At 37.2% G+C, this 17279-nt stretch overlaps 1 pseudogene; it reads right to left on the reverse strand.

Moving 5' to 3' along the window:
* The window catches only part of LOC132843187 (semaphorin-4E-like), a 55069-nt pseudogene extending 40784 nt beyond the window's left edge, over nt 1-14285 (reverse strand).
* Nucleotides 14286-17279: the final 2994 nt, after the last annotated feature.

The following is a 17279-nucleotide window of genomic DNA, read 5'->3' on the forward strand; positions in this document are numbered from 1 at the left end:
TGCATGTTCACTAAAATGTGTTAATAGCAGTAAGCTAATTTTATTTTTATAATATTTTGTAAAATTATCAAAACAATAAAAATGCTTCGAACATGCCTTGCTGATCAGTCACAGCTGCTAGCTGGAAAACTTACTGAAAAATAACTGAGTGAAAGAATGGTTATAATAATAATAATGGATAAAACTGGTGACTATCACACTGGGCAAAATAAAGTTCAAGCTTGTTTGGAAACAAGTCATATTTCTAATCTCTTGGGAAACATAAACCTCCCACAACAGTAGCAGTTAGGTGCAAAATGTTTGTTGAAATTAGCTTAGAGATAACTGCTAAACTAGCTTACCTATCACTAGAGGGAAAATATCCCCATATATACTGTATAGAATAAAAATAGTTACAACTAATGCAACTATTTTTTTTTTGTTTTTGTTTTTTCATAGGATTGCAGCAAGGTGAGTCCTAGTTGCTTACTTATATACAAATAATATGAGCCACTTTCATTGTACAATACAAGCAAGAGGCACTCTGACGATATCTATAATATCTATATCAATATCTATATATCTATCTATCTGCCATAATGAACGTTAAAACAGGACGTAGAATGAGAATTAAACCACTTTAAACATCATCCGGCCCTGAAGCAAAGTTTAGTCCACCATTCCCAGTTTGACCAGGGTTCAATTCTGGAACTACACTCAAAGAAAAATAAATAAAAAATATAATATAATAAAAAATAACCTATAATCTTTTGGTGTAGCTTCAGGGAGGAAAAGAAATCTAATGTAAATGTGCTCTGAGGCTTACCAGGGTAATGGAGAGCTGCAATATCTTTACTGGCTCAGACTGCTTAAAGAGCTGCACCTCCTCTATTATCACCATCTTTCCGTCATAGTTGACTGCTTTCAGCACTGAACCGCTTGCTGTTACAAAGATTGTACAGTTGATTGAACACTATAACACATACATGCATAAGTCTGTATAATGATGTAAACTGTACACTAAATATATATCTACCTGTGCCAATAAACATGACCTGATGGCTGCTCCCATCCAGGGCAGTAGTGCTGGCCACCACTATACGAGTAAACACAGCTCCTTTCTTCACCAGTAGGGGCTGTTCAGAAGGCTTCACTGCCTGATCCATCAGTGGGTTGTTTTGGATGAACATGAGGGTTTTATCAGGGAGGTCAAAAGACTTTGAAAACCCTTTCTCCCTTGTTTTACTGTTAATACACTGCACACATGCACACAGAGAGAGCAACACAAAGCAAATAATTAACTACTGCATAGAGACAAAATATACAAATTAAAATGTCATTCCCCATACACATCACTATGTAAGTTATTCCTCAGGAAATGATAACAAGAGCATTAATAGTAACTGGGAACATAGTTTCTTGCACCTGGAACTACAGTCAAAAATTAATCAAGACCCTCTGAGTATTCAGCTGCAGTATAATTCCGTCTATTATATTCTGATGTAATTAAGTCATTTTTCCATCACTTATTTTTTCATCAGCTAACAAATAAAAATAATTGTTGTAGAATATTTTGGCAAATGTTGAACTCACAGCTCCGGGACGAGGGTCAGGCAAAGGTCCGTAGTATGTCACCCATTTATTAAGTGAAGTATCATTGTGTAGCGTTTTGAATTTGCCTTCAGAGAAGACTTCCCTAATGTCCTGTATCCTGTAAGCACACACTGCTCAGTACTCCGGCATGTCCTTTTTGGTAAATTCACAGCTATGAAACGAGCATCATAAGTAGGTGGTTAATAAAACAATGTCTAATTAATGTTAAAACATGCTACAATTATGATTATTTTTTGCACATTTTTTTTGTTTTTACCTCGATTTCACAACCTTACACACATGCAAATAGGAAGAAAAAACAGGAAGAAGCATTAACCTGATTTACATGATTTGACACCCTTAGGTAATTTTTGAGTACAAATTATTGCATCATGTAACCTCCTAAAGTTATTTCATTTCATTCATTCATTCATTCATTCATCTTCTACCGCTTATCCGAACTACCTCGGGTCACGGGGAGCCTGTGCCTCTCAGGCCTCATTGGGCATCAAGGCAGGATACACCCTGGACGGAGTGCCAACCCATCGCAGGGCACACACACACTCATTCACTCACGCAATCACACACTACGGACAATTTTCCAGAGATGTCAATCAACCTACTATGCTTGTCTTTGGACCGGGGGAGGAAACTGGAGTACCCGGAGGAAACCCCCGAGGCACGGGGAGAACATGCAAACTCCACACACACAAGGTGGAGGCGGGAATCGAACCCCGACCCTGGAGGTGTGAGGCGAACGTGCTAACCACTAAGCCACCGTGCCCCCCTATTTCATTTCATATCAGAGTAAAAACATTTTACACAAAAAATAAAGCAGTTTCTGAGGCAATTGTATGCATGTTTAAATTTGACTAAGGATTTCTATGAGTGTGTAGTGTAAAATAATAATTCTCACATTATAATAATGCATATTATGAAATAGTATGCAATATAAAGACCGCAAGGTGGTGCAGCGCTCCCTCTTCTCAAGGCAGAGGAGAGAATCATACTTCAAACATTTGAGGTCTGAAGCAAGCGTGCTAACCACTAAACCACTGTTCCATCCAAACTAATACCATAATCTGTAATTCTAAAGTTAATGGCAAACCATTATTGACTATAAATACCAGTGAGTTGTTAAACTAATGCCTGTTAGGTTTCCTATTTGACCTAACCATATTGATCTTCACATGCCTTTGCGCTCAGGCTGATCTAAGACAAATGGTAACGTTTAAGTCCTCTACCTTAAGGGTTGACTGTATTGTTGGTCTGGTATTCAACCACAATCCTGATTACGTTCAAAATCACAACTTGTCTTCTTCACTGCAGTTATTTAAACATATTCTGCTGGCATTGTTGAACTGAACATTACTCACCCCTGAGGAGTGAAGACACCGTAGAACATACAGGTTTTCCAGGTGTCTGGGCAGAAGAGGAACACATCCTGTATGAGAAGTGGTAGTCTGGTTTGAAGGACAGGACAGTCCAGGTGAGCCTTTAGAAATGACGTCCACTTATTATGCAGTGTCCGCTGTCCTCCCACATCCCCCTAGCAAGGAGAGATCAGAGGGTATGAGAACAATGCTGCAAAAAATTACATCTTAGCAAGTGACAATAGTTCAACTTAGTTACTACTTCAAATTCTAAAATCCAACCAAATATTTTCTAGTAAAAGTATTGTTCTATAAGCAGATATCTCTGCTTATACAGATATCTCTGTTTCACATCTTGATGATTAGCTAATCTTGTGCAATTCTTTAGTAACATCTGGGTTGTTAAGTACTGACGCAGAAGCGTGTGCTTATATTTCCCCACCCAGGTATTTTATCATCAGCTGAGGTTCTTTGTTTGAACAAAGAAGTAGTGAGGACCACACAACCATTATTTAGGTCCTGATGAATAAAAACATAGAAATGTACAGTAGAACGGTGTACTGTAATATCAGCAACATCCTTTTATAAGGAAGAGTACCTTACAAACGCGGGCCACCCTTGACACCTCCATCTTACTGTAGGCATCGTACTCCACAGCTCTTTCATTAAAGAAAAGGTAAATCTTGTCATCATCCCCCTCTGGGTTGTCATCTCCCTCAGCCACATGCTTCATGCCAATGAAATTGGGATCTGAAATAACACAACTAATCAGTGACTCTAAACTACTCAATCACAATCTCAAAGAATTAAAGAAAGTTATGAGATTTTGACTTTTTAATTATATACAATGTCAGAAGACTCATGTCAGTCCCTTACTCAGTGTAATAAAATTTACATTCTTACCCTTAAGCCATGAAGTCATGTATATAGTTCTTAGGGTGCCATTTAAGCTGCGCATCACAACCGGTTCTGAGCCCAAGAAATTGTAAGACGTAGCTGAGTACAGTTTTCCATCTAAACGACAATCAGGATTATATTATTAAAGCATAATGATGGTATCATTGGGCTACTTTCTTTTTAAGCATTCATAATATCATAACAGCTATGTAGTAGCAGCTGTGACTAAAGAATTTACCTTCAAAATATAAATCATGAAATAAACTGGAAAAGAAAAAATTATAGTAAAAACTTTAAAACTTAATAAAGTGACTGAAAACGTTTAATCTATCACTAACTAAACATTGTGCTCTTTGGTCTGTTACGTCATGGAGCAGTTTGCCTTAAGAGAGATGAAGCACTTACCGACAAATTCAGAGGCGCATCTCTGGAAAGGATCAAATGGACACTTTCCTTTCCCACTTTGTTGTTTACCTTCGAGAGTCAGCTTGTCGTCTTTATAAGACTGGAAGACAGAACACAGCTACATGAAATGTCTACATGGTGTGATATAATACAACAAAACATGCACACAGGCTGAAACTCATGTTAACAAATGTCTACAATATCATAGCAAGGACATTTTACAGTAAAATATGGGGAGGAATTTTTACTCACCATAATGTCACAGGTCGGGTTAAAAGCATTGGTACCACAAACGAACATGGTGTCGTTCGACATTTTATGAAGGATCCGGATGTAGTTATGACACTCAGTCTGGAAAGGAAAATTAAAGGTACAGTAATACAGAGTCCAAGGAAGTCAATCAGAAAGAGACAGAAAACAGATCTGTTAACAGAACCCAAGACAGACGAATAATGGGGAATAATTTCATAGGCTAGGTGAGGATTCAGAAAAGATCAGGGGGTCTCATTTATAAAGCGTGCGTACACAGTTTTCGCGCAAAGGTTGTGATCTATAAAAAACAAACTTGACGGGAAAATGTGCGCACCTTTAAGCAAACTTTGAGACGTGCGTACGCACATTCTGGAGACAAAGGGAATTGGCGACAGGTCGTGAACTGAAGTTAGATTGTAGAAAATACATGTGAGAAGAACGATTATAAGAATTAATGACATTTAATTTTCACCCCATTTCATACGTTATATCCACATTATCATGAGGATTAAATCCAACAGTGTTATTTGTGCCGATTGTTTTAGGCTATATACATCTAGTAAAATCCAAACGTAATTCAAAATGTATTAAAAATAAAATAATAATAATAATCAGCGCTACTCCGTCCAGGGTGTATCCTGCCTTGATGCCCAATGACGCCTGAGGATAGGCACAGGCTCCCCGTGACCCGAGTAGTTCGGATAAGCGGTACCCAGATAGCAATTACGTTTGGGCCACATGTGGGTATTATCTGGAACATATGGCCTAGATGTGGCGTGGCTATACAGATATGGGCCAAATTGTAGCCATATTTGTTTTGCCATAACTTTAAAATCGGCGGGAAATGCTCTCTTGGTTCACAACTCATTTTGAGGTATATGGCCCAGATAACAACGAACACATGAGAACCATATGTGGTTGAGCTATGGCACACAGTGAGAAACACGACTTGTGGTAAACATTTGGCTTATACGTGGAAAAACACAGGAATCCTGAAATCAAGTGCGGCAGACATCCGCCGTTCCACACCTCAGGTTGCTCTGCATCTTCCCTCCTATTGGTGGAGTGAGACTACGGCGCGAATTCTACTGAGACTCGGGCAGCGGGCGGCATTTCTGCTTTCCTCACGACTCTGTAGGCTACGTTCAGGTAAGTGATTGGCACTTTAAAGTCTTTAAACAACAGTTTAATGTATGCTAGGTCCGCTGGTTTGCCGTTTTAAATTCCGATGTTTTTGGCTATAAATCAACAGCACTTAAGTAAAGTTGGCACATATTCACAGATTGGAGTTTCCCGAGTCAATAACTCCTGAGCTAAACGCTGTTACTACACAAATAACACCTCTTTTCTATCATAGTAATGTAGAAACGCAGCTACAACCCAATTTTCCTCAAAATCAGCTTTCCTCCGTGGTGGACAAAATACATAAGTCTCTATGTGCGAACCAAGGGACCGTCTGCAAAGTGCAAAACCCGAAAAGCGAATACTAAAAACAGTCAACTTGGGAGAAATGTCTTTTTGTATAATTTTTATGTTTTTTTATATGAAAATATTTCCCCCAAAAGTAAAACACATTTCCCCCAAATAAGTGTTGTAGTATAACTATCAGGACATCAGTGATGTGTGAGCTGAATTTGGTGACAGTACAGTGTATTACAGTGATGTGTGTGAGCTGGTGACAGTACAGTGTATTACAGTGATGTGTGTGAGCTGGTGACAGTACAGTGTATTACAGTGATGTGTGTGAGCTGGTGACAGTACAGTGTATTACAGTGATGTGTGTGAGCTGGTGACAGTACAGTGTATTACAGTGGTGTGTGAGCTGGTGACAGTAGTGTATTTCAGTGATGTGTGAGCTGGTGACAGTACAGTGTATTACAGTGGTGTGTGAGCTGGTGACAGTACAGTGTATTACAGTGATGTGTGTGCTGGTGACAGTACAGTGTATTACAGTGGTGTGTGAGCTGGTGACAGTACAGTGTATTACAGTGATGTGTGTGCTGGTGACAGTACAGTGTATTACAGTGATGTGTGTGCTGGTGACAGTACAGTGTATTACAGTGGTGTGTGAGCTGGTGACAGTACAGTGTATTTCAGTGATGTGTGAGCTGGTGACAGTACAGTGTATTACAGTGGTGTGTGAGCTGGTGACAGTACAGTGTATTACAGTGGTGTGTGAGCTGGTGACAGTACAGTGTATTACAGTGATGTGTGAGCTGGTGACAGTACAGTGTATTACAGTGATGTGTGAGCTGGTGACAGTACAGTGTATTACAGTGATGTGTGAGCTGGTGACAGTACAGTGTATTACAGTGATGTGTGAGCTGGTGACAGTACAGTGTATTACAGTGATGTGTGAGCTGGTGACAGTACAGTGTATTACAGTGACGTTATTGACTTTTTTAGTATTCGCTTTTCGGGATTTGCACTTTGCAGACGGTCCCTTGGATTCTGTCTCATGCACTGAAAGTCATGCATGTCTTTTTTAAAGCAGAATACATCCAGTGTTGTCAATTTTAACCAGTTGGTGAAAAAGTATTCTAAAAATATATTCTAAAAACAAAATCTAAATAATTTGTCATAAGAAATTATGGTATTATTATGGCCCACATATTTAAAAATACAATTTGCAATTCCTTTCGAAAATATACTGGAATTTTTTTTTTTGGTCAATCAGAGGTGGTGAATTATTGCAATTAAAAATATTAAAGGAAATAATTTATATTAAATGATTTTTTTTCCCCCCATTATCCTCCAGCTCTAACTTCCAGGTTGTATTGCTGCTAGCATTATTTAAATTCATCTTTATTGCAGGTGCAGTCAGGCAGAATCCCCTTACTGCAAAAGCCTCAAATAAAGACATTGAAATCAACATAAATGGTTGCACCTCCCTGGAGACCGAGAGGGGGGTAGGAGGGAGCGAATGAAGAAACACAAGGCCCAACAAAACACTGCCGACCCTCATTGGGCACATCAAAACCACATCAAAACGTCTCTGCACATCAAAACTCAATTACTCTGAGTTGAATACATTCTTAAATGTATTCTTATGTTTACTCTTAAAGCTGTAATTATTTAAACTCTTGTTTTGAAGTAAATTGTTTTGAGTACATTTGTTGTTGAGTGTTTCATTCACCTTTAAGTTAATAAGACTTTTACATACTGTCAGCTGCATGTGGGGCACGTATGGGCCGTTAGATTTTAACAGAACTCAACCATACTAAAATTGCATATAAGGCTCACATATGGGCCACATTAAATTGTATTATTTGTCTCATGTTTGGTGGAGTTATGGCACTCCTTCGGTTCAGTTCTTTCAAAGAAGAGGTGTGCCATATTTGGGCCAAATAAAATTACATTTGGCTTATGCTTGGTGGACTTATGGCACTGCTTTGGTTCAGTTATGGCAAAGAATAGGTGTGCCATATTTGGGCCATATAAATTACATTTGGCTCATGCTTGGTGGACTTATGGCACTGCTTTGGTTCAGTTTTGGCAAAGGAGATGTGGGCCATTTCTGGGCCGACAAACACAAACTAATCTGGGCCACAGCTCAGCTGTTTATCTGGCCCAAATCTGGGCCAAAGGAAATTTGCTGACTGGGTAGAAGATGAATGAATGAATGAATAATCAGCGCTGCCTTACAGTCACATTGTCCACAACGGGAGCGCAGGAGGAGATGGCGCGACTACATGTGATACAAAATAGCATGAAATACCCTTTTATTAGAGAACTGCAGAGCACAGTGTAAAAACAAAATATTTTCGTTAATGTACATATATCATAAAATGTCAAAGTCTGCAAATACAGTTATGAAGCACAATCGCTACTCATCATCGGTCCTAACTATTATGGTGTTCATTACAAAACCGTCATGAAGAAGTATGTGTTCACTATAACATTTTTGTCTTAAATTTTCGCCCACAAATTAATTCTGTGATTTTGTCAAGGTGTTAACGATCAGTATAATTGCTAGAAACATATAAATCCTCCGGTGACCCGGGTATGTAATGCTTCATGATGGCACTGCTGGCACTGTTGGAGGATTACGCCAATGGCAGAATAAGGAGAGAACGAGTTTTCAGGGACCATGATGATTTCCTGGCTAATAAGCCGATTTAGATTCCCTAGAGCTGTGCTCTTAGATCTATGTGTTGAATTGGGTCCAGTATTAGAGAGGGCAACACGCCGGAACCATGCCATCCCAGTCCAAATACAAGTCCTCACCACTCTGGGGTTCTTGGCAACCGGCTGATTCCAGCGGGAATTGGCAGACAGGTAAATTATTTATATATAAAAAAAAACTATAAGTAATCCTCAACTTTGTGTCTAAGACCTTTTTGTGTATGAAATAATTCTATTGGAATCTATCATCTCACCCTATAGGTCTGGTATATCACAGCCATCCCTGAGTGCCATAATATCTGTCGTTTTGAATGGTATACTTAATATGGGTAGTCGATACATCAGGTTCCCCTACACCAGGGGTCACCAACGCGGTGCCCGCGGGCACCTGGTCGCCCGCAAGGAGCACTTAAGGCGCCCGCGAGGCACGTTCTAAAATAGCACTGGTCAAAATATAGCTACGCCTAAAAAAATTTTCTTGCTGTAGTTTTTGAATAAAAAATGCTTGCATTAATGTAGATATTAAAGTGATGATATTTAATTTCATTTTATTTAATTAAAAAAATTAAAACAAAAATGTTTTATGTATATAATGAACTCTGGCCTTTTCTGAAGTCAAATGTCAATATTGCGCGCACGTCACGTCCGACTCCTGACACAAGGAAATGGTGCAGCAACGATGAGGAGTTAGTTGTGATTTACCCCCCAAAAAATGGCAGAAAAGCGACAGAAAACATACCATTTTCACAGTGTTTGGGAGGAAGAGTTCTTTTTACGTCAGTCAAAGAAAAGTGTGTCTCATTTGCGGGATGACTGTTGCGACGGCAAAGCGGCACAATATGGCGAGACACTTCAGTCTGCGTCACGAAAGTTTCAATGCTAACTACCCACCCGGCATTAAGGACAGAAAAAGCCGTTACAAATCCTTTCATGCAAGTGGACATGACATGCACTGCTGAGCAACTAAGTGCTCTGTTCAACTTGGATGCTGGACAGGTAGAGATAGAAATCCTAACGTTGCAAAATGACCTCCACCTCAAAGCCCATCAGTCTGCATCAAACTTTTGGTGCCTTGTGGACACAGAAAAGTACAGTGGTGTATGCACAGCAACTATGAAATTTGCCTGCCTTTTTGGTTCAACCTATCTGTGAATCAGCCTTTTCTAACATGAACTTTATCAAGAACAAACACAGAAAACGCCTTACTGATGCACATTTACACATAGACTCACTCAGACTTACAGTGTCAAATTATTCACCAGATTACAGTACACTGGTGTGCAGAATGCAGTGCCAGGCTTCCCACTAACAGACATTTACATTAAATCATTGTTAATAATTGTGGAGAATAATTAACATTGACATGTGAGCAGTCTCTTCACCATATTATTATTATTATTATTATTATTATTATTATTATTATTATTATTAAAAAGTGATCTGTGCAATTTTGCCCTTGAGGAAGTTTGTATCAAACCGGTAGCCCTTCGTACTACTCAGTTCCCTTGAAGTAACCCTCAGTCTTAAAAAGGTTGGTGACCCCTGCCATGCACTGTGCGAGAACAGGCCGAAATTAAAATGCAATTTGCAGCAATGTCTGGTTTCCCAAATGTAATCGGCGCAATTGACTGCGCTCATGTTGCTATAAGTTCACATCTGAAAATGAATTTGCTTATGTTAAAAGAAAGCATGTGCATTCTATTAATGTGCAAATCATATGTGACTCCAACATGACCCTCACAAACATTGTGGCACGCTGGCCTGGTTCAACACATGATTCCTTTATCTTGACACACAGCAGTGTAGGGGACAGTGATTTGCATTGACTATTTATGGTTAAAAATGGGCGTGTACAGGGCGGGATTTCACGTACGCACATCTGTGGGTGATCTGTGATTTATAAAAGGAACATTGCTTAGAGGAGTGTGTACGCACGTTTTATAAATCGGAATTTTTTTTGGCGTACGCCATTTTTGGCTTTTGGGCGTAAGTAAACTTTTAGTAGGGATCCTACGCACAGTTTTATAAATGAGACCCCAGGGCTTTGTATAATAGCATACCTGTTCCTAATCATATGGAATATTCACTGCACAAAACTGTTGAATCTAACCAGGGTTTGAAACAAACATGGCTTAGGGGTGTAACATCTAGTTAATATTAATAAACTTAATAATAAGCTTAATATTCTTAAAACTATGTTTCGTTCTTCACTGCATTAGAATCAGAATCAGGCTTATTAGCCAAGTGTGTTGACACACACAAGGAATTTGGTTCCAGCTGTTTGTGACTCTCAAAAGTATAGACATAAATAACACTATACTATACAACACAAGATAATACAGATAATCATCGCCATCCTGGATGAGACCGGTGAGTGTAGTATCATCTGCAAATTTCAGGAGTTTAACAGTTTGGTCACTTGAAGTGCAGTCATTAGTGTAGAGGGAGAATAGAAGTGGGGAGAGGACACATCCCTGTGGAGCGCCAGTGCTGATTGTCCGAATGCTGGAGGTGACACCTCCCAGTCTCACCTGTTGTTTCCTGCCTGTCAGGAAGCTGGTGATCCACTGACAGATGAAAGGGGTTATAGTGAGCCTTAGGAGTTTGGAGTGGAGAATTTCCGGAATTATTGTATTAAAAGCCGAACTGAAGTTAACAAAGAGAATCCGGGCATATGTTCCTGGGCAGTCCAGGTGTTCCAGAATGTAGTGCAGTCCAAAGTTGACTGCGTCGTCCACTGATCTGTTTGCACGGTAGGCAAAATGTAGGGGATCCAGCATCTGTTTTGTTTCAGTCTTTAGAATGAATGAAGAGAATTCCCGGCATGAATAAAAGGGTTTACAGTTTAAGAACAGTGATTCCAGGTTTGGGCTGCAGTATTTGTTCAGCACTGTATCATCTGTTCACCAACATTCATTGTATAAGCATGTAGAAGAATGAAGAAGCCGATTCCGCTGCCTTTCATTTTACCCGATAGCTCAGTTAAACGATCCGCTTGGTGTAAGTGGAAGCCCGAGAGAAGTAATCCTGTGCGGGATGGAGTGACTGAGCCAAGTGTTGGTAAAACAGAGAGCAGTGGAGCGGTAAATTAGGAAATGTATTTTACTTTTTACACTCATTTGAGGATTTACATATATACAAAGATATATACATATCTGGGGTTGTTTTGGAAATCCCATTTTTACTCTTTAGACTTACATAAGGAAACATGATTACAGAAAGAAACATGATTATCAAAATCAACTTTATAAAGTAGGTTAGCAACCGGAAGCGATTTTCAACGTCATCCAGTAATGTCAGTCTGTGTGTCATCAGCGGTGAGAAATTATTTCTAATTATCTTGTTATTAATATCTGTGTATCAAGTTTAAACTTTCATCATATTTACAGTGTGTGTAAGAGCACTCCAGTGATCTGAGGATGATGTAACAATGTGGGAGTAGTGGTATTATTTCGACAGCTGTTTTCTGATTACAGTCTGAAGTGATTACAGTAGGTACATTAACTTGTTTTAATTTTGCTGTAATTTTGTATATGAAGCTGTTGGATGGTTACAAGTTCAGGGAGATCTACTACTTAGTTAGACTATTTGCAACTTGATAGCTCAGGCAAGGTCAGAAATGAAGCCAAAATAAAAACATAGTTTTATTATTTTGTACATTTTTGAATTTTTAAAATAGAGATAACAGTATATTATTGGTTGTAAAAATATTTTGTTTCTGATTTTTGGCTGTTTGCCAGAATTCAGTCACAGCACCGTCCAGTGGATTTCCTCTTAAACGCAGCATCAACATCATTAAACTCAAACTGGAGTTTCTACAAGAACAACACTGTTAGGAGGTTTGTCCATGAGCCAAGATAAAGCTTCACCCTCATTCACGGACCAAGCTTTAGTGTTGTCTAGAGTACATTAATCAGTGTAGTTGTCTTCAAACCCCTGGCTGGATTTTACATATACAGGACAAAAGTTTCAGTTAATGTTTGCATAAAATATAAAGAAAAAAAATTCTCTCTGCGATCAGAGAGCTGGTCTGAGAAATTTCTAAACCTAACTGTCAGTCACTCACTCTGTGTTTTTGTTTTCAATTATTAATAATAATCAATAATCAATAATGTGCAGGTGTACAGATGTCGATAATATACTAGATTTTTAGTGTATTTATTCTATTCCTTCATTCATTGCTTCATCATCATAAGTTTCAGAGTGGTGATGCTGGTGTGATCTCTTGGGTTGTGGCAGGATTTTTAGTACTAGATGGGCAGCTTAGAGCATTTATGAAACTGCTGATCTCTTGTCAGTCACACACATAACAGTCTCTCGATTTTACACAGAACAGTCACACACAAAAAAAACCTCACCTGTGTTTTCCCTTTGAAAATACACGTGCGCTGCATCTCTGAAGTCACCGCCCATTTAACCTACAAAAAAAGAGAATATATTTCTTTACTTATCTAGAATTAAATAAGTACAGTGCAGGTGAAAACTTACTACTAAAGCAAAAAATTGTAACATTTATTTTAACTATTATTATTATTATTATTATTATTAAATTTTAATTAAAGTACTTTACAGTGTACAATTTTAAAATGCAGTCAAAAATATAATTGTGAAATCACAGTGACAAAGAGAAGATATCTGAAATTTAAACAATCTAATATATAGAAATAGAAAGAATGTTTGAAACTAGAATAAAAGTACAATCATTAAAATAATATAAGCATGTAGAATGTAAAAATGATAAAATATAAGTTAAATTTACCCCAGTTATAAATTAAATTGGAATTGAAACAAAAAAACAAAACAAAAAAGTTGAGGCTGAGATCAATAAAACAATAAACAAATAAATACATAAATAAATGCATGTATTATTATTATTATTATTATTATTATTATTATTATTATTATTATTATTATTCAAATGAAATCTTTTTCCTGACCATAGACTTCTTGTGTGTGATGTTGTTGAGGTCCAGGGCAAAGATGGCCTCTCGAGCTCCCAGGATGAGCACACCCTCATCTTCCATCAGGAGCATGGTGGTGTAATTCCACACTCCCTCCTCTTGAAAGACATGTCCTCTGTTACCTAGCAACAGCAGAATAGGCTTTTTATTGTCCACTTGGTTTCGAGTAATTATAATACCTTTGGTGCTCATAATAAAGAAAAGTACAAAGAAGTGAAGTAGAAGAAAAAAACACAACTATAACTTTTGACCTCAGTAACTCAATAATGCTTTGTGTTTTTTGCAATACTGATATTATAAAGGCTGCAATGTTCCAATGCCCTAAAATGATCTATTTCTATTATTATTTATGTATGTGTTTATTTTACATACTGTGGGGACCTTTTATATTAAGCTGTGAGCAATTGTAACAGCAGTAAGAATTTAAATCAGCACTTTTTAACCATTCAGCTGCAACAACACATCAACATGCTTTTAATATATTGCAAGGCTTATCACAGTAACATTAAACAGCAATGCTGTGCAGCCAAATCACAAACAATATATATTTAAGAAAAAAACCAACAACAAAAAATAAAGCAACAAAAACAGCTCACTTACCCAGAGTGACTGTTTTTCGTGGTGTGCTGTTCAATGGCCAAACCTGGCCCGAAGTCAATACAGCTGGAACCCAAAAATACAGGACAAGGAAGAACAGCATGTCCTAAAGTTTTTCAAGTCTCTGCAACATCAGTCTCAGTCTCTCAAACAGTCACACTGTAAGACATTGAAAATATATTAATGATAATAACAGATTATGTTTAAATTGCTGTACTTCAGAAGAGCAAAGTGAAATAAGACATACTGCACATGAGCTGGATTTTTAATTGAAACCTTTTACAGTTTTCCATACAATTACCTTGTAGAAATATTGAGAAAAATCTGTCATTCACGCTGGAAAATTGTTCAATTTAAGATAATAAAATCAATAAGAACAGCATAGATCACACACTACATTATTATAGAGAACAAAGTCACAGTTTCCTGTCTTAATATTACAGTAAAACAAAGAGCTTAGATTATGAAGACATATTCATGAAAGACAAAAAACACTTTATATCATATACCAGTTGTTCAAAAGAAGAACTGAATATGATATAATAATATCAGAATCTCAGTTTAAAGGTCATGGATCGAATTGTCATTTTTTTTTAGATCTGTATTCAATGCAGCACTGAGAATAACTGAAGCAAAACCCACATCCTTCCTCATAAGAGCATCAACTGCCGATTATCCAGTGGAGTCGCAAATTTATCACATCATTAAACGCCATTTCCATTAGTTTATTTTGTTCATTTGCATATTTTGGCTGAGCCGCAACACATGGCATGTGCACCTCATGCAGTGAAGTTTAAACATATTTGAGAACTTATTGAACATAACAGAATTTCTGCATTAATTACTCTTATAACACAGAGTGCTGTTACAGGCCTGAATGTGCTTGGTGTTGTTCATTGTCTATAACAGCAGCTACAGGGAAAACAATTGTTGATGATTTTATCAATTGTACAAACGTGCAAGTTTAAATATGTCATCATGTCTGTAGTAAACATTATAGTAGAAGTCACAGTGACCTTTATGGAAGATGCTCCACATGATTAAATACTACTACCAACAATAATAAACAGATTTAAACTTGTTCTTTTACAAAGTAGAATTGCTAAATGTGCTTTGTTTAAGATATGTATTTAATATTTGGGAATATCAAAATTTCCAAGTGTTAGCAATTTTCTTTTTAATGATCAGATGTAAAGCTGTTGCTTTGTTGTTGTCTAAAACAAGATGCATTTTTTCCCACTTAGTAACAGGAAGGTGAAGGAATGATAGTTATAAGGTAAGTGCTAAGTTTGACTTGTTTCAGTTATTCCAACAAACTATTAACAGATAAAACGTATGACATTTCATTCTTAAACAAGGAAAATTTGTTAAAAAGTAGTTAATAGATGTGGAATTCGAGTAATACAGCATGTACTGTCATTTAAAAAAATAATCTTGCAGTAACTAATTTTGTTTGGCATCCATTCAGATAAAAATCTATAGTGCGTCTAAAGAGGCTTTATGTATTTAATAAAGACATAAAAGTCAGAATTGTTTTTTATTAGTATAGGCCTGTGTTTATATTATGACTGGAACGGAGATCAGTCCACATTTAACATGTGATTAAAACAAAAACCTTTCTCTGTAAATGTTGAGTTCCATCCTATGTTATTGAGCAATGCTGCTCGGAGACCAGTAAGTACTGAGCTGAACGTGCGCAAGCGCACTTCGATAATGCGCTTGATGTATTGTTAGTTACTTACGCTGGGTCCAAATATAATGGGGCTGTCAACTGACTTTGTCTTTAAAAAACTAAACAAGTAAAAAAAAAAAAACAGAATACATAGTTTCAGTACAAATGTTTGCACCGAATCTTTCTTTTTACAGTTTCTGTGTGAAAATTTTCGGTGCATTTTGTAGAACAACACAGAAACCCGGAAAGAGAAAAAGCTGTTTGGAAAGTAGCAAAATAAAATGTTGTAATTAAACGTTTTGACCGGAAGAGGGCAGTGTGTGACATCATGCAGAGTTCAAGAAAAATAAATCGCCTGTTCGGGAAGTTCAGAATAAGAATGAGGTTTATTTCCAGCTACTGTAGGGTCTACATGTACAAGAATTTATCTGGGTGTGTTGTGCATAGTAATAATAGAAAAGAATAAACATACAAATAGAAGTCCATAAAAGTTGACAGAAACGGTGACATTCCAGCTAAAGGGACTAAAGCCCGTGTTTATTATTATGATAATACGCTAAATGTAGCTTAATCTGTACACAGAGCAAACTTTCGTTTTATAAATAGATAAATAAAAAAGAAATATAGAAACATTAAAAGCAGCATCTGTCGAGTGTATTATGTTACACGCTTATTGCTCTAACTGCGCGGAATGAGCTTTTAAAGAACTATCCATTGCCCATATCATCATGCTGAAAACTAAAAATTAGTATAATTGTAATGGGACGATCGGGTGTGGAGATTTTATACAGAGAAAATTATGGTGCTGGTGGATTCGGATGACGTTTGAGCCGATCAGTGCATCTCTATTGTAGATCATCTAAATGTTATTAGATGACATTAAATATTGAATGTGTTGATAAATACTTAAAAGTTTGACAATGTGCTTTAATTAATATATTTAAACCATTGGTGGTTTAAGAGGAATAAAACTCTTCAGGATGTTCAGTTATGAAAAACTAATCCACTTCACCAGCCCACTGTTGAGTATTTTCTGTTACTTAAACCTAACACACTTAAAATCAATTACACATTTTTTTAGCCTAATAAATATTTGTAATACTCCATCTAATATAAATTAGCAGGCCAGGAAAGTTTAAGGCATACAGTGTATCAACTATATATAGAAATATCTGGAGCACCAGATTGTACAGAAACACAGAACACACTGTTTTGAGCTGTAACTTACACATCAGACACTTCATCACTTCTATTATTTTGTACTAACACAAGTATAAGCTTTGAAGATGAACTTACCTGCTGCAGCTGCTGACAAAATGCTTCAAATGATAATGTAATGGCTGTCTTTCGAACACACACATATGGCAAGAGATTCCGGAACTTTCATGGCAGTTCCAGATTCAGAGTAGAAGTAGAGTATTTAGT

The sequence above is a fragment of the Tachysurus vachellii genome, chromosome 1, assembly GCF_030014155.1.
Source record: "Tachysurus vachellii isolate PV-2020 chromosome 1, HZAU_Pvac_v1, whole genome shotgun sequence".
NCBI classification, from domain to species: Eukaryota; Metazoa; Chordata; class Actinopteri; order Siluriformes; family Bagridae; genus Tachysurus; species Tachysurus vachellii.